This window comes from Tupaia chinensis, unplaced genomic scaffold, assembly GCF_000334495.1.
Source record: "Tupaia chinensis unplaced genomic scaffold, TupChi_1.0 Scaffold143333_1, whole genome shotgun sequence".
NCBI lineage: Eukaryota > Metazoa > Chordata > Mammalia > Scandentia > Tupaiidae > Tupaia > Tupaia belangeri.
The window spans coordinates 260,287-279,234 of NW_006203177.1; the positions used below are offsets into that span (position 1 = coordinate 260,287).

Sequence of the window (18,948 nt, forward strand, 5' to 3'; positions counted from 1 at the left end):
ACTGTCTCTTGAATGCACGTACTCTATGGCAAAAATCCAAGTTAAAAAAAAAAAAGATGAGCAAGCCCTGTACCCTAATAGTAAAGGGAATCCGGTCCCACATAACCCTCTGCACTTCAAATCTCAGCCAGGGCAGCTTGAAAACCATGCTGGGTTTGTGGCCCCAAATCCCACATAGATGGGGAGATGGAGAAGAAGGGATTGTGCCCCATTGGGGAATACTTTTTTCATCTCTCTGTTTCTGGTGAGTGCAGTTCCTTCTGGCAATTAAAACAAAACAAAAACTTGAAGCAAATTTAAACATGCAGAACTGATGATGAATCACGTAGTTACGTTCTACAGAGATCTAAAGTTGAGAACTTCTTAATCATAGGTATCGTCCACGTGTAAACAAGTGTAATGAATCTGGTGTTCCACACACTGTCTTCTTTACTATAACTTCATGTTTCTTCCCTTCACAAAAATGAAATTTTTTTTTTTTTAAAGAGAGATTTTTGCTATAGGACGTGTGCGCTTGCTGAAGGCACAGAGAGAAACAGAAAGTGAGAAATCACCCCCTGGGGGGATGGCCAGGCCACAATTCCTTCTCTATTCTTTCAAGATTTGGGGCACGCACGCACACGCGTCCGGTGTGAGTTCTAAGCCACTGAATCCAGGACTTGAACTGTGGTCGACTATGTGGGAGTCCAGTGACACAACCATTTCACCACCTGCTGGTACTGAGAATGAAATCTTAACTGCCTTCAATTTTTCCTTTACCAGAGAGCAAGGTGCTATGTATTAAAATCACCAAGACTGGTCTGTGTCTTCCGTATTTTATTCTAATTTTTTTTTTTTTATCCAGAATGGACCACATGTACATAGACAGGAGAGAACAGCACCCCCACCGGGCTCTGTCGTGTGCCAGTCCCTGTCCTCCAGGCCACAGGTTCCAGGCACGCACCAGGGTGCTCTCAGACCAGCCAGGCCGGGGTCTTGAACCACGGTTGACATGTGGCTTCTAGCCCTGCAGTGTAGTATCCCACCAACTGTGCAAGGGGCTGGCCAATCCTAATTGTAACTCTTTCTTAAAATGAAATTGCGGTCAGTTCTAATACAGTGCTGCCCAGCCGAGTCCAGGAATCAGATCAGAAATTCGACCGTTTTCCTGTAAGTCAATAAAAATCCCAAAACAGAACCCAAAGAGGAACTTGAAGCTTTAGGGAAGTTTTGTAGTAGGGCATTTAGTCACTGGAACAACTGTTTCTCCTTGAAAGGTAAAGCCAGTCTTCAGTGCTTGAAATTCGGCAGCTTGGCTCCTGGACAGCACCCAACCTCGAGTCGCCTCGCCTGTCCATGCCTGTCCTCTCCTGCTCCGGGACCTGCAGACCACTTCGGACCCACACGTGACTGGCTGGGATTCACTGTGTGTCTGGTATGGAATAAGGCTGATGAAAGAACCCTTGCGCTTTACGTTGGTGATGGAGAAGAGGGGCTGAGAAAGGTGACCGTAACAGCTAGTCTGCTGATGAAAGCCAAATAAACCCAGTAAAAAACATGTGGTCATGATAGTTTATCAAGGTCAGTAATGAAATTTGTATGAATTTCTTTTTTTGAGAGATTTTTGTTATAGCGATGCATGTTCTTGCCAGAGAGACAGAGACAGAAAGAGAAATCACACCCCCAGGGGGACGGCCACACCGCAGTCCCTTTTCCTCCCTGGATTTTGGGCACACATGTACGCATGTGTACACATGATCTCTTTTAAGGTTTTTTGGTTTTTAAAATATTTAATTAATTTCAGCTTATTGCTATAGGGCAGGTGTGTTTGCCAGAGACTTAGAAAAAATAAAAGTAAGAAAGCACCTTCCTACCCCGAGGGGATGGCCACTCCACAATCCCTCCCCTCCATCCTCCCCTCAGAATTTTGCACACATGATTTTCAGGCTGACTCAAACTGCCAAGTTGAACTTGGGTTCAACTGCCTTAACCTCCATGCCACATGCTGGTCTCTCAGTATCTTAATTTTTTTTTTTTTTTTTTTATGAAAAAGAAATCGAAATTTCCTCTTTATTTGGAGTTTTTGAGATTTTTTTAATATAAATATAATTTTATATATATATATATGTGTGTGTGTGTGTGTGTATATATATATATATATATGTATATATATATATATTTATTTTAGTTATGGGAGCATGCACTCCCCAGAGAGACAGAGAGAGAAAGAGGTAAACAGAAAAAGTCAGCCGCCAGGTCCGGCATTTGAACTGCAGTTCAGTGCATTAGCCATCACGCCACCTCCTGACCCCATTATTTCTTAATTGGCTTACCAGAAAGAGAGGGAAAGTGAGAGAGCAAGCAGCCAGGTCTAGGACTGAACTGTGGTTGGCCACGTGAGAGTCCACTGCCTCGACCACGGCCATCTACTGCCACCCCCTTGTTTTTTTATTTTTGCCAGAGGATATGTGGTTGCTGGAGAGAAGGGAGCAGGGTGAAAAATCACCCCCGATGGGGGATGCTCACATTAGATTCTCTTCTCCATTTCTCTTCTTGGGATTTTGGGCACGCATGCACATGCCCCTGGTGTGTTTTTCAAGTCACTGGGGCTGGAACACTAACTACGAAGTCAGGCATGTGGGACCTGGCTCATGTGACCACCAGGCCACAGGCTGCCCCGAGATAGGTATTTTCAACAGGGTCCTGGGACGTCACACTCCAGCCCCCCACTTCCCAGTTAGCTGGAAGCACAGGTGTGTGCTGCTGTGCTGTGTTCAGGTGGGTCTGGGAGCTGAAGCCAGGCCTCTCCTGTGACCCTGGCATTACGCAGCAGTGCCCTACTGCCCATGCCACCATGGCTGGTGCCTGTTACAGTCTTGCATAAGGTATTTGAAAGTCTAAACCCATGGCAGACTAGGCAGTTACACTGTAGGTCAAGTTTTCCTTGACAGACTAGGTGGTCAGAACAAATCCTAATGGTAGTGTAAGAAAGAGCCTGTTGGGCCAGCAGGTGGCATGGTGGCTAAGGCACTGGAATTCCCACAGGGCTGACCACAGTTTGAGTCCCAGACCTGGTGGCTTGCTGTCTAATTCTCCCTCTGTCCTCCTCTGGCAAAACTCATGTTAAAAATGGGACCAGCAGATGGTGTAATGGCTACATCATTTGACTCCCATGTAGTTGACCATGGTTCAAGTCCTGGACTGAGTGGCTTAAACTCATGCCGGGTGCGTGTACATGTGTGCCCAAGATCCCGAGAGGAGAATGAGGAGAAGGGATTGCTGTGTGGCCACCCCCCCCAGGGGGGTGTTCTCGCTGTCTGTCTCTCTCTGATGAGCGCATGCACCCTATAGCAAAAACCTCTCCCCCCAAAAAACATGTAAAAAAAATTAAGTAAGTAAATAATTCTTTAAAAAGAAAAAGCTTGTTGAGGGGCCAGCAGGTGGCATGGTGGTTAAGTTGTTGGAATCCCACATGACATGGTTCGAGTCCTGAACCTGGTGGCTTGCTTTCTCACTTTATCTCTCTCTCTGTCTCTATCTGTATCTCTCTGCTCAAATTAAAAAATATAATTATGAATAAAATTAAATAATTCTTTTTGAAAAAGCTTGTTGAGGGGCCAGCAGGTGGCATGGTGGTTAAGTTGTTGGAATCCCACATGACATGGTTCGAGTCCTGAACCTGGTGGCTTGCTTTCTCACTTTATCTCTCTCTCTGTCTCTATCTGTATCTCTCTGCTCAAATTAAAAAATATAATTATGAATAAAATTAAATAATTCTTTTTTAAAAATAACTTATTTATTATCATTATTTTTTAATTTTGACCAGAGAGAGAGAGAGGCAGAGAGAGCAAGCCACTAGGTCCAGGACTTGAACAGTGGTCGGCCATGTGGGAATCCAGCGCCTTTAACCACCACACCACCTGCCAGCCCCCAAGATTAAATAATTATTTAAAAAAAAAAAAAAAAACTGTCGAAAGGCTGTAACAAAATCCTTGCAAAATTAGATGCTTTGTCTTTGCCATGAGAGGGAAGTACTGAGTGCTTTTAATTTGATTTAAAATGTACATATAGGGCCAGTAGGTGCTGTGGAGGTTAAGGCAGCTGGACCGACCCACATGGCCCATTGCTCTGAATCCTGGACCAGGTTGCTTGAAAATGTGTTGTGGAGCGGCAGGTGGTGCGGTGGTTAAGATGCTGGACTCCCATAGAGCCACCCACTGCTCAAGTTCAGGACCTGCAGCTGGAAAATCACACCTGGCATGTGTGTATGTGTGCCCAAGAGCCTGAGAGGAAAATGGAGGAGAAGGGGTTGCACTGTAGCCTTCCCCGGGGAGGGGAGTGATTTCTCACTTCCTCTCTCTCTCTCTCTCTCTCTCTCTCTCTGATGAGCACACACACCCTATAGCAAATTTTTTTTTTTTTAAAGGAGGGGAAAAAAACATGCCGGTGTGTGTGCATGTCTGCCCAAAAGTCCCGAGGAAAAGTAGGGATACTGCAAAGCTCTCCCCTCTGGGAGTGACTGCTCACCTTCTCTGTCTGCCAGGGAGCGCATGCGCCCTGTAAGGAACTAGAGGGCAGACCAGCTTGCACGATACACAGTCTGCAGTGCGAGCCACACGTGGTGACAGTTCATCCAATACATTCGCTCATAAGAACACGGAAAGGCCACTCAATACAGAAATCTCATTCTATGGCCTTTTACAGAAAATGTTCTATGTAAAATTTTTCCTTCGTACCAAATTTTTATTTATTTGACAAAACGAGGGTTTAAGGTCCATGAAAGGATTTGCATGCATGAACTATTTGACTAAATGTGCTCAGTTTAAAAGTATTACCTTTTGGGGCTGACGGGTGGTTAAAGGCGCTGAATTTCCTTCTTTAAGTTTTACATTTTAATTTACGTATTTTGAGAAGGCTTCCCAGTACATCCAGCACCATCCGGACTCTGCACAATTTCAAAAACCGACCTGTTAAAGCTGAATTTGTTTGTGATAGGAGAAATAAAAGCCTGTGCCTCTGTTGCTAATTTAGGCAGGAGCTATTTCCTACGAATAAAATTAAAATCAGTCCTCCCCAACTCCCGCAGTAAGGTCTGGGGGTGGGTTAGGTGGTGAGGTGAGTGGGAGAACTGGTGGCTGTCGGTGTGTCCCAGGGTGTGACTTTCACCACCACCAGGGGCCAGTCTCACCGCAGTGAAGGTCAGAGCTACCGGCACCTGAGCCCTAAGGGAGCCCATGCATTCATTCCAGGCCAGTTACCAGGGGGTTCCAGGTTTATCAGTGCTAATCGTGTGTTTTGAATTTACAAGCCTATTAAAGTCAATGCATTGTTTGGATTGCTCTTCACAAGGAAATCTCTACTAATGTTATCTTGAAGCATGGCAAGGTTTTTAATAGAATTGCCCTGCCCTCTTTAACCATTCTAGATATTAAAACTTCTATATTAATTTAGGGACTATGGGGTTGGCAGGTGGCATGGTAGTTAAACGGGCTGGATTCCCACATGGCCAGCCACAGTTCGAGTCCTGGACCTGGCAGCTTGCTTTCTCACTTTCCCTCTCTCTTTTTAATCATTAAAAAATATTGATAACAAATGTAATTAAATAATTTTTTTTTTTTAAATTGGGAGGCCGACCAATGGTATGATGGTTATGTCACTGGACTCCCATGCAGGCAACCATACTTCAAGTCCCAGACCCGGTGGCTTTAAATTCAGTCCGGGCACATGTGTGTGTATGCCCAAGATCCTGAGAGGAGAATGGAGGAGGGGGGGATTGTGGCATGGCCATACCTCCGGGGGGTGATTTGTCACTTTCTGTATCTCTGTCTCTGTCTGTCTGTCTGGCACGCACATGCGCCCAATAGCAAAAAATACCTCTCTAAGAAAAAAAAAAAAACTTATATATTAACTCAACAAATACTAGTCTATTGTGTGCCAGGCACTGGGGATACATCGAAGAAGAGTCTATTCCTGTTATGTTTCGTCTACAAAGAATACTTAAAGTTGAAAATAAAGCCAGGGCCCAATTTGATCATTTAAATGTAAAAGAATTCAATGAAAATAAAATCCAAGAGGCCAGCAGGTGGCATAGCTAGGGTGCTGGTTCCCACGTGGCTGACACTAATAGTTCAAGCCCTAGACCTGGCAGCTTGAAAAACACACCCAGCAGGTGCATGTGCCCAGAACCCTGGGAGGAGTGGAAGAGACTGTGGCAGGGCTCTCCCCCTGGGGACTGATTTCTCATTTTCTCTTTCTGTCTCTCCCTCAAGCACACGCACCCAATGGCAAGAACCTTAAAACAAAAAAATCCAAAAAATTGTCTGCATTCTTTTTTTTTTTTCTTGACTGCCAGAGAGCACATGCACTGGCCAGAGACAGAAAGGGGCTTGGCCACACCGTAATCCTCCCTCCTCCTCCCATCCTGTTGGGGTTGAGGGCACAAGCACACACACAAACCTGATAATGTTTTTCAAGCTGCCAGGCCTGGGATTCGAACTGTGATTGGTCATGTGGGATCCAGCTCCCTTAGCCACTAGGCTATGGTGCCAGCCCTGCAATCTTTTTAAAAGACTTTTAAAATTGATTTATTTATTTTATTTGACCAGAGAGGGACAGAGGTGGTGGTGGGAGGCAGTGAGAAAGCAAGCCGCCAGGTCCAGGACTCAAACCATGGTCGGCCATGTGGGAGTCCAGCACCCTTAACTACCACACCACCCTGCCGGCTCCCAGCCCTACATTCTTTAGGTGTGAATTTTCGATGGCCAATAGCGCATGGCAGTCTGGCAGTGTTGTTCACAGAGTTAACCCCTGAATGCTCTCAGACACTACCTTGTCCACCAGAAACATTTCAGAAGAGTTTTGACCAGTTCCTGCTTCACAGACACTGAGCACTTTTCTTTAAAGTTTATTTTTTGATGGCCACAACGGACGGCACACCCCCAGCCTTGAGGCAGCCCCGGGTCACAGGCCCCGTGTGCTCAGCGTACTCAGGGAAGTCTCTAGACTTGAACCGGAAACCTCCCCACGTGGCATTGCCTCACAGAGCACCACTGTCTAGCCTGCGACCCACCGGACGCTTCTGTACTGGAAGCAAATCGTTGAAATCATCCGTTTGCCAAGGAAGGCATTTTTCTTTTAATCCCGTTGGAAATGAATGTCCGCTCTGCCTCAATTCCAGGCAGCCATCTCCTCCATCCGCCCACATCAATGTACAGCGCACCGGGGTGCATTCAACAGCCTACACTTTCTTCTCCACGGGCTTTTCACTGGCAGCTTCTTTAGACTTGTGCTGTTGACAGCACTTGATGATCTGGTCGTGTAACTTGGCAGTAAGAGTCACTAGGAAGTATAAAATGTCCACTTCCAAAGTATTCGTGAAAATATGTTGTGCATTCATTTAGTAGGGGGAAACTTGTTCTTCCTAGCCAGAATGAAGCTTGGCGTGTTTCTTTTTTCTTTTTAATTTTATTGAACTTTATTATTATTTTAATTTGACCAGAGAGGGGGAAAGAGAGAGAGAGAGGAGAGAGAGAGAGATAAAGCAACCTGCCAGGACCGGGACTCAAACCATGATTGGCCATGTGGGAGTCCAGCACCCTTAACCACCATAACACCTGCCAGCCCCTGAAGCTTGGCGTTTTAAACTTCCATTTAATTTTGAATGCTGCAAGAACCAGCAGGTGGCATGGTAGTTAAGGCGTTGGACACTCCCACGTGACCAACCGAGATTTGAGTCCTGGACCTGGTGGCTTGCTTTCTCACTTCGTGTGTGTGTGTGTGTGTGTGTGTGTGTGTGTGTGTGTGTCTGGTCAAATTAAATGAATGAATAAATAAAATTAAACAAATGATTCTTTAAAAAAATTTTTTTTCAATGATGCTACAGAAGTTTCAGTTTTCCAAAGGAAGTTGCTTCTCATGCCAGATCCACTCAAATAATAATATTACGGGTGGCCTCTATTAGCTGGCCTGGACCAGGCATGTGCGAAACATTTTTTAAAATAATTGTTTATTTAATTTTATTTTTTCATTCATTTATTTTTAATTTGACCAGAGAGAGAGACACAGAGAGAGAGGGAAAGTAAGAAAGCAAGCCGCCAGAGCCAGGGACTCAGAACTGTGGTTGGCCACGTGGGAGTGTCCAGCGCCTTAACCACCATCCCCCCTGCTGGTCCCAATATTTTGCTGGTGTCTCCTTTAATCCTCACAGAGTTCCCACCCCTGGACTACTGAGCTGAACTCTCGGGGAGATAGGGCTTGGAATTAGCATCTTAGGCTAGGTAAATTTCAACGACTAACCTGTATTACTTTGTACTCTTACCCCCATGTAACCGAAGGAGAATGGAAACAAAAGAAGTTGGAAGGAAGGAAGATGACGTCCTCTGGGTCCCTGTGGTCCCCGCGTGCCCGCGACCTTTCAGTGCAGCGAAGGTAAAAGGAACCCTGACATTTCCGCTTCTCTGAGAAAGTGCACACCGGCACTGCACTGCTGTTTTTCTCTTTTACTTTTGCTACCTGGGCATGTACTCGCCAGAGAGATAGAGAGAGAGGGAAAGTGAGAAATCACACACTGACCCCCACACACACACACACACACCCGCTGGGGAACCGGTCATGCCACAGTCCCTTCTCCATTCTCCTCCTGGGATTTGGGATTTGGGGCACACACACCGGCACGTGCGCCGGGAGTGGGTTTCAAGCCGCTGCGTCTGGAGCTCGAACTGCACAGCCCGGCAGCTGAGATCCAGCGTCCCCAGCTCCACAGCGCCTGCTGTTGTTAACCCCGCCTTGCATGCTCCCTGGTGATCCTCTGTGTGGGCGTGTCACGGCCTTGTCCTTTCTCCGCACCTGTCTGCCCTGGCTCAACCCCGCCACCTCGTCCCCACGATGTGGCATTCTGTCTCTCAGTGGTTTGAGCCTCCTGCATCATACACGTCTGCAGTGTGCTTTCCCGGCCAGCCGGGACCTCTTTTTTCCCACCACTCGGAACTGTCTGGGGCCCATCAGGGACGACGCCAACCTCCAACAGGCTGTGGGGGCCGCCTAATCCCACAGTCCGGTGCTGGCTGCCTCCCTGGCTGCTCCCTTGTTTAGAGAAGTGCAGGAGCTGCTGGCCTCCGAGAGGCCCAAGGTCTACACTGGCAGAGGCTGGGGTTGGTTCTGAGATCTCTCTGAGAGGTCTTCCCCGTGAGCTGGTTACACAGGACGCCTTGTGCCTCCAGGGACCCGGCTGCCCTGTGCTCTCCTTCCCCGGCCCCTTCCCTGGCCGCTTGTCCTGTCGTGTCCTGTGCCTGCCAGACTCTGCTTCCAGGAGAAAGGAGCATTTTCGTCCTCAGCAGGTTCACTGGCTTCTGCTGTCCTATGGAGGCTGCTCGTTCTCACGTTTCCAAGAGCTCAGGGTTCTGGGTCCTTCCTACTGCCTGCACACCCTGCCCCACCTGGGGTACAAATCCTGCCTTGGGGTTCATGCTGGGTGGCCTTGCCACTGTCCTACTATATGGTACTCTGCTTATTCCATTGTATCTGAGGAAGGGTCAGCCTGGATCCACGGGCCCTGCCACTCTAAGGCCACCACGACAGTCTTAGTGTCCAAGTGAGCCAGGGCCCAACATCTAAGCAAACACTAAATCCTGGCTCCTTTTTGCTTATTTATTTATTGGTGAGTGTGCGTTTGTTTTAGCTTATAGGGCACTAGCCCTGCCAGAGAGAGTGAGAAATCACCCCGGGGGATGGCCACACACAGCGGCCTCTTCTCGCCATCCTCCTCGTGGGGTTTTGGGCACACACAGGCCTGGCATGGTTTTCATACCGCCTGGTCCGGGATCCCAACTGCTCAGTCGGCCATGAAGGATCCAGCGGCCCTAACCACTACGCCACCAGGTGGTCCAGGAGCCGGTGTTTGTAGTAGATCACCCGATGGTTTTATGCTTCGATAATATTTGGAAAACTGCCCTTGGAAAAGGCCTTCACCCACACGCTAAGCGCTGACCGAGGCTAGAGGGACTTCCTGCTGCAGGTGGGGAGGTGAATCACTCCGGAGTTCTGTGGGACTCCCAGTGCTGATGTCAGGGGAGCGTTAGAGAAGGGCCAGGTTGCTCTGGTAACAACTGGGAGGGAAGGCAGAGGGCACCCTGAGACACTGTCGCGACCAGAAGTGTAGACGTGCTGTAGTTGATGACTTGTTTATTTTGTACTAAGCATTTCAGAGGGGCGGACGTCAGGGTAGCGCTGGCTCTGATACATCGACCGGGCGCATAGTATTGAAAACTCCTCAGGGCAGCACATTTCCTACTTGGAAGGTGGATTTGCTTCTCAGAAATACTCAAAGGCTACTTGGAGTCAAGTTTAACGTGGGTGGCAGATCCGAGAATTCTCTTCTGGGAATTTGGACCTTAATCTCCCTTCCCTTCACCCATGAGCAGAGGAGCCCTTGAAGGCAATGACTTTTCCTTTTTTAGAATCATTTAATTGTTTTCTTAGAGTTTTTGCTGTAGTGCATGTGTACTCCCCAGAGAGACAGAAAGTGAGAAATCTCGCCAGGAGTGATTCCCTCCACCTCCATTCTCCTTTCAGGATTTCGGACACACACGCACATGCACCTGGCATGTGTTTCAAGCCGCCCGGTCTGGAACTCAAATCACAGTTGAATATGTGGGAGTCCAACAACATAACCATTACTCCATCTGCTGGCCCCCACTTATTTAATTTTATTTATTATTGTTATTCTTTCATTTGCTATAGGGCACATGTGCTAATGAGCGAGCAAAAGCGAGTAAGAAAGCAAGTCACTGGGTCTGGGACTAGAACTGCAGTCAGCCATGTGGGAGTACAGGGACATTAACTACCATGCCACCTGCTGGTCCCAAAGGCAGTGACTTCTATTTTGTTGTTTTTTTAAGAGAGATTTTTGCTTTAGGGTGTGTGTGCTCACCAGTAAGACAGAGAGACAGAGGCAAGAAATCACCCCTCAGGGGGATGGCCACACTGCAATCCCTTCTCCTCCATTCTCCTCTCGGGATTTTGGGCACACATGCACACGTACCCAGTGTGAGCTTAAGCCGCCAGATCTGAGACTCAAACCACCTTCGACTGCATGGGAGTCCAGCGACATAACCATTATGGCATCTGCTGGCTCCAAGTCTTCTATATTTTTAACTGCCAGAGTGTGGGTATGCCTGCCAGCAGTGGAGTGGGAGGAAGCACTCCCAGGGGGGCTTGGTCGTGTCACAGTCCCTTCCCCTCCACTTCTCCATCCTGTTGGGATTTGGGGCACCCATGCACAGGTGCCTGGTGCGTTTCTCAAGCTACCGGGGCTAGGACTCAAACCATGGTTGCCCATGTGGGATCTGGCTCCCTTAACCACTAGACTACAGGGCTGGCCTGGAGATTAATTATTTTTTTAAGAGGTTTGCCTTAGGGTGTGTGTGCTTACCAGAGAGAGATAGACACAGTGAGAGAGAAAGTAAGAAATCACCCCCAAGGGCGGTGGCCATACTGCAATCCGTTCTCCTCCCGGGATCTTGGGCACGCACGCACACGCACCCAGTGTGATTTTCAAGCCATGTCCGGGACTCAAACCGTGGCCAGCCATGTGGGAGTCCAGTGATGTAACCACTACACAATCTGCTGGCTGCTAGATTAATTCTTAAGATGAATTCTAGAAGCGGGGCTGGCGGTGGTGTGGTAGTTGAGGCCCTAGCCTCCCACATGACTGGCCACAGTTCAAGTCCAGGGTCCAGGGGCCTGAAGATCACAACAAATAACTAGATAAATAAATAAATAAATAAATAAATAAATGAATGAATGAATGAATGTTTTATTTAAAGAAACGAATTCTAGAAGCAAACAGGATATTCTGCTCCTCTTTGGCCTGCAGAAGAAGATTTCAGTTTTTCCTGAGCGGAGAAGGACAACCCGGAAAGCATACACCCTCTCCAGCACAGTGCTTCTGGAAGTCTCTGCATTGAGCTCAGGGGCTTGTTAGAGACAGCGTTGGGGAGGGGTCCACTCTTGCTGCTTTTGAAGGCAGTATTCGTGGAACCAGGAAGGGGAACCAGGAAGGTACTCAGTTAGTCTGTGTTCCAGGCTCTTGACAGGGCTCCGCAGAGCTGGGCGGGCGGGAATGCAGAGTCGTCTTCTAGGTTAGAGCCCTGTTCTTGGAAACACGCAGCCACAGGCCTTGTGCCCGCCTTTTGGTCTCTCATGGGGGTGCTCTCCAAGACCGCAGAGAATGCCCCGCACCTCATCCTCCCTGCTCGCCCGCCCCACTACTCTGACCCTGCCCTGGGAGCTCTTCTGGCCCAGCCTGGAGCCACCAGCCTGAGTCAGACCCACGTCGTCGCGGTGTTGGAACTCAGGCAAGGGGGCTGAGGCCTGTCCCTTACTGTGCACCCAGAATCCCCGCGGCCCGCCAGCCGCACCTGCCTGCCCTTGGAGGGGCGTCAGGTGGGCAGCCCTGAAACTGGCCTCAGAGGGCCACAGGACCACCTCTCCCTTCTCAGTTACCTGTGCTTGCTGTGACCTTGCTGCTCCCCTCCAGCTCCCGCCTGCGCCCCTCTCTAACCTCCGCCCCGTTCAGCACCAACCACCTCCAGGTTCTGTCACTACCCACCAGGCTTTCCGGCCTGTGTTCTACTGCCCGCTGGACTCCTTGTCATTTGAGTCGTGTGCGTCCTGAGCTCTTTTCTGTCCCTGCCCAGGTGAACACCACCACCTGGCGTTCCAAGCCCCTGTCCTGATGCTACGTGCGTGGGCAGTTGCCCTGTTGGCCTCCTCTCAGTCCTTGGGCTTCCTCTGCTGTCTCTCACCTCCACCTGCCCTCCTTCCTGGGTGACTGCCTTGGGCCTCGAGGCTCTGCTCTGTCGGGCTCTTGCAGACAGCAGCTTTGGGCCTCACCAGACCTCTCACCCCCAGCCAACCCCCACGCTAAGTTGGGGACCTAGGACTGCACCTTCCCGGCCCTGGAAGGAGCTCCCGGGCTGAAACCCACCTAGGGCCCGGCCTCTCCAGAAGGCCTGTAGAAACAGAATATCCCGAGGGAGAATCGTCCCCTGTCACTTACACGTCAGCCTCGCCATGGTGGGATTTTTTTATGTGCATGTTCTGCCACCCTTGGCCATCTAAGTCGTAAACCGCTGCTATGTATTTATACTCCCGCCAAGCCCTGCCGCGCCAAGGAACATGGCTACACACGCTTCCTCTTCCCTCCACTACACCTAGCAGGTACAAGGCACTCACTACGTGCTTTTCTCTTAGCCATTTATGATTTTTTTTTTTTTTTTGCCATAAGGCACATGCGCTAGTTGGAAAAAGATACAGAGAGAGGGAAAGTAAAAATTCAGCCCTGAGAGGGGATGGCCATGCCATAATCCCTTCTCCTTTCTCCTCCTGGAGTTTTGGACACACACCTCTATGCCCTCGATGTGATTTTCAAACTGCTGGGTCTGGAACTTGAATAGCTGTCAGCCGTGTGGGAGTCCAACACTTTACCTACACCTCCTTCTGGTCGCTCCATTTATAATTTTACGGGAAATTCTCTTTATAGTGAAGATTTAGATGTCATAAAACCTTGGCTACTCAACTCATAAAATAAATATTACAAATAGGGACCGGCAGATGGCATAATGGTTACCTCGCTGGACTCCCACATAGTTTACCTTGGTTTGAGTCCCAGACCCAGTGGCTTAAAACTCATGCTAGGTGTGTGTGTGAGCGTGTGTGTCCAAGATCCCAAAGAGAGACTGGAGGAGAAGGGATTGCAGTGTGGCCATCCCCTCTGGGGGGGTGATTTCTAGCTTTTTGTATCTCTGTCTCTCCTGCGAGTGCACTATAGCAAAAATCTCTTTTAAAAAATAAAAATAAATATCACAAATGCAGCAATAATAGAATACACAAAAACGGAATATATGACACTTGAAGAAGATTGATACTATGATTGATTAAATATATATATATATTTGATCTCTTTCTCTGCTTCCTGGCATGCAGCTTCTAAAACCCTTGGAATCTCTGGAGCAGAGTGTCTTTTGTATGCTAATGAGATGACTGATGACTGGGGGTCCCTAGATAGCTTCATGGTGGGGGCTGGTCACCAAAGACCTAGGCGTGATTAGACCTCCATGTTGAAGGCCAGTCCAGTGACCCAGCTCCTAAGGGGACCATATCTCATATGATTGATGGCATGGTTTGGATCCTGACCCCTCATGGCTTAAGAAACACACTTGGGGGAACCAGCAGTTAGCATAATGGCTATGTCGCTGGACTCCCACGTAGTCGACCACGGTTCGCGTCCCGGACCCGGTGGCTTGGAATTCATGCCAGGCACGTGTGCGTGCGTGCCCAAGATCCCAAGAGGAGAATGGAGGAGAAGGGATTGCGGCGTGACCATCCCCCCTGGGGGCTGATTTCTCGCTTTCTATCTCTATGTCTCCCTCTGTCTGTCTGGCGAGCGCACGCGCCCTATAGCAAAAACCTCTCCAAAAAAAGAAAGAAACACACTTGGCATATGTGCATGTGTGCTCAAAATCCTAACTGGATGAAGAAATGGAGAAGAGATTGTGGTGTGACCATGCCTCGTTGGGGGTGCCTTCTCCCTTACCCTCTTTCTCTAGAAAGTGCACACACTTTCCAGCTTATAAACAAAACAAAACAAAACAACCCTGCATTATAAAAGAGGCTATGTCTTGATAAAAATACAGAATCTATAAAGAGAAATATTATGTATGCAGCCTAAAAGTTGCCTTGGCCAAGAAGTTCCTTAAGAACTTATTTATGTCTTCTGGCTAAGTGGACCTGGAAGAAGAGTGGTAAGTCAGGGAATGACAGTCGAAATTTGGAAAAGGAGGGCTGGCCCTGGATTGCAGCCACTAGGTACTGTCCACAGAAAGCTGGATTCCACATGGACCACTGTGGTTTGAGTCTCAGCCCTAGGGCCTTGAAAAACACGCCAGCATGTGTGTGTGCATGCCCAAGCTCCTGACGGGTTAGAGACACAGGAGAAAAAGGATGCAACATGACCATGCCCCATGGGGAGTACTTTCTCTCTTTCTCGCTGTCTCTGTCTCTCTGTGACTCTGTTGAGGGTATACACCCACTGGCAGTGAAGAAAAAAAGGTGGGGTTTGAAGAGGGAGACCTTCTAAAGAAGAACTAAATTCTTCTGTATGGAACCGACTCATTTGAAGTAAGGAGAAGACCTGATAGATGGTTTCAAAGGGAAGGTTTGACTGAAGCCTGCCTGCTGTACCCATAGCTACCTGCCCACAAGCATGTGGCTCCCTGGTGACAGCTGCACTAATTATAGAAAAACAAGTTGAGTGGAAGAAGATGAATTATGTAAATTTACATTGACTGAGGATCCTGCTGGAGCATTTAGGAATTTTGACGATTAAAAATAAACCGAAGACTTTCTTATGTTGAAAAGCAATTAAAAGATGAAGGATAATTTGCTTCTAGTCCTAGGATGAAATTTGGATCAGCCAAAATAACATTTATAAACATCACTGTAAATTATTTGCAAGGTAACAGCCATTTTGTGGATTCTAGAGGAAATACCCAATGGGTTTTAGGCTGCAAATTTAGATTTATTTTTTGTTTATTAAAAAATGAAAGGTATCCAAGAAGTCATGTTTTTCATACACTCTCGCTGTTAAATAAAAATAGAAACCTGCAACATTATCTGCTCTGACTTAAGCAGTTTTCTTATTTTTAAGTATCAACCTAGCTTAAAAGTTGAGGATTAGAAAACACTATAGAATGGAAAGTCACTCTGGGACCAGCAGGTGGCGTGGTGGTTGGGTGCTGGACACTCCCACATGGCCAGCCAAGGTTCAAGTCCTGGACCTGGTGGCTTTCTCTCTCTCTCTCTCTCTCATCAAATTAAAATAAATGAATGAATTAAAAACAATTAAATTATTATTTAATAAAAAGAGTGGAAAGCCACTCAGTCTTCCTTCTGGTAAGAAAATATTTTCTGAATGTTTGCAAAGATGGGCCATTGAAATAAAATACATTAATTAGGATACTGAACATGATTTCTTTTTTTTTTGGAGAGGTTTTGCTATAGCGTGCGTGCGCTCGCCAGACAGAGACAGAGAGACAGAAAGTGAGAAATCACCCCCCAGGGGGGGATGGCCACACCGCAATCCCTTCTCCTTCATTCCCCTCTCGGGATCTTGGGCATGCACGCACACGTGCCTGGCGTGAGTTTAAGCCACCGGGTCCGGGACTCGAACCGCAGTCGACTACGTGGGAGTCCAGCAACATAGCCATTACACTAACTGCTGGTCCCAGGATACTGAACATGATTCTATTTTTTTTGTAATTATTTTATTTTATTTATTCATTCATTTATTTTTTAGTTTGACCAGAGAGAGACAGAGGGTGAGAGTGAGAGAGAGAGGAAGTGAGAAAGCAAGCCACCAGATTCAGGACTTGAACCCTGGTCGGCCATGTGGGAGTGTCCAGCGCTTTAACCACCACACCACCTGCTGGTCCCTGAACATGATTCTTAACACAGTCAGAAGTTTGATAAATCCAGGTTTAGTGAACATGTTAGTAAAAGCAAATGAAAATGGTATTTAAATTTTTTGAAAAGAATTATCTCATTGAACTTTATTTACTTTATTTATTTGTTTGTTTAATTTGACCAGAGAGGGACAGAGTGAGAGAGAGAGAGAGAGGAAAGTGAGAAAGCAAGCCGCCAGGTCCAGGACTCAAACCACAGTCGCCATGTGGGAGTCCAGCGCCCTTAACCACCATGCTACCTGCCACCCTCAAGTATTTAAAATGTTTTAAGTGAAACATTACTCAACACTTAATTTAACACGCTGTATTTTATTTTTTTAGAGACAGACTTTTTCCATAGAGTGTATACACTTGCCGAAGAGACAAGAGAGAGACAGAGACAGAAAGCGAGAAATCACCCCCCAGGAGGGATGGCCATGTCGCAATCCCTCTCCTCCATTCTCCTCTTGAAACTGGCACACACGCACACACGCCTGGCATGGGACATAACTATTACACCACCTTCTGTCCTAATGTGCTGTAATTTTAAGTATATCTTTATTTATTTATTTTTTTTGGAGAGGTTTTTTGCTATAGGGCATGTGCACTTGCCAGAAAGACAGAGAGGCAGAAAGCGAGAAATCACCCCCCAGGAGGGATGGCCATGTCGCAATCCCTCTCCTCCATTCTCCTCTCGGGATCTTGGGCATGCATACACACACATGTGGCGCGAGGTTAAGCCACCAGGTCCAGCCCTCGAACGGCAGTCTACCACATGGGAGTCCAGTGACATAGCCATTATGCTAACTGCTGGTCCCAGCTAAATTATTTCAATCGCCCACTCACATACAAAACACACATACACACACCCACTCCTGATCTGGAAGGCTAAAGGTCTACCACAGAAGCAGCACGACTCACAGGGAATGCTCTTCCTCACTGCCATCAGTCACAGCACTGTGAACTATCAGGGAAGGCATTGTGACCTCCGGCCGGGAGACCACACCAATGTGAAGTGCCCGGTGTTCATCGCCACTCTTACGTGTGTATATTTTAGTCATCTACAGTCCAGGGGGAGTACCCAAGTCTTTTTTCAAAGGCAAATTTCCCTTAGGATTTCAGCGTAACACTGAAAACCCCTGTGCAGACGCAGGACAGCTGGAGGATCCCGTGTTCACATTTAGCCCTGATCTAGCACTTCCATCCACAGCGCGCCTTACCGGCATTAACTAATTCAGAGGAGCCACACTCCTGCAAGGTATTTAGCAGGATGTAAAAATGAAACTCTCCAAGCAAGACAGCCAGGATGCATAAATCCTGAAGTGTTAAATCATCATGACCTGAAAGCAGCAGGATTCCCTCCCTCTGTTTTTGATCACAACCATCTTTTGGGGGGTGGGGTGGAGGGCGTGGGTGGTGGCTGATGTCTGGATGGGCAGACAGTGCTGAAGTCCTCAGTATCATATTCTGCTAACTCAGAGGAGAAGCTTCAAGTATGTAGCCCTTTTAGAAGTACCCCAGAGGGAACCAGCAGTTAGCATAATGGCTATGTCCCTGGACTCCCATGTAGTCGACTTGAGTCGGTTTGAGTCCCGGACCCGGTGGCTTAAACTCACACCAAGCTCGTGTGCGTGTGTGCCCAAGATCCTGAGAGAACGGAGGAGAAGGGATTGCGGCATGGCCATCCACCCTGGGGGGGTGGGGGGTGATTTCTCGCTTTCTGTCTCTCTGTCTCTCTGTCTTTCTGGCAAGCACACATGCCCTATAGTGAAAACCTCTCCGAAAAAAAAAAAATGTACCCCAGAGACTGTGGAATCAGTACAATGCAGTATAATGGTTAATTAATCTACTACAGGTTGACTGCACACACGAAGCCCCACCCAGGACAGCGGCACATGGGAAATCAGACCGTGCACAGCCAGAGGGTGGAAGAGGGCCCCAGAGTGGCGGTGTGATCTGCATTTCCGTTCTTTCAGGAGGTGGATGAAGACATCCTCATCGTACTTGGTTCGATTGCACAGGCCTCTCGCTGGCTCTGTGAAAGCCTTCTCAGCAGGTAACAGAACTGTGCAACAGCACGCACAAGGAGCTTGTGGAAGAGGCACTGGGGTGCTGTCCAGATCCATCTGCAGTTCATGGCCGATCTGAACAAAGACGGGTTCTAACTGGCTCTGTGACCTCGGCCTGTCTTTCCTCACCTTTGATAGGGTTCAATAATTTCTACTTCAGTCATTTAAGGAGCTGAACCTCACATGGCTGACAGGTTCAAATCCTGGGCTCAGTGGCTTAGAAAGCACACCGGGCACATATGTGTGCATGCCTAAAATCCTGACAAGAAGGAGGAATGAAAGACAAAGTATTGTGGAGCGACCACACCCCACTGGAGGGTTCTGTCTCTCTCTGAGCGCATGCACCCTCTGGATAGCAGCATCCTCACCATTATCATCATCTTGACCTTACAGGCGTGCTA

General features: G+C 47.9%; 1 long non-coding RNA gene across 1 annotated transcript; it reads left to right on the forward strand.

Annotated features, from left to right (window-relative positions):
* Positions 1-1,114: 1,114 nt before the first annotated feature.
* On the forward strand, positions 1,115-18,442 carry LOC106733314 (uncharacterized). Its single transcript, XR_001369447.2, has 3 exons — positions 1,115-1,414; positions 8,313-8,406; positions 18,334-18,442. It is a non-coding gene; the product is annotated as an uncharacterized LOC106733314 (long non-coding RNA).
* The last annotated feature ends 506 nt before the right edge of the window (positions 18,443-18,948 follow it).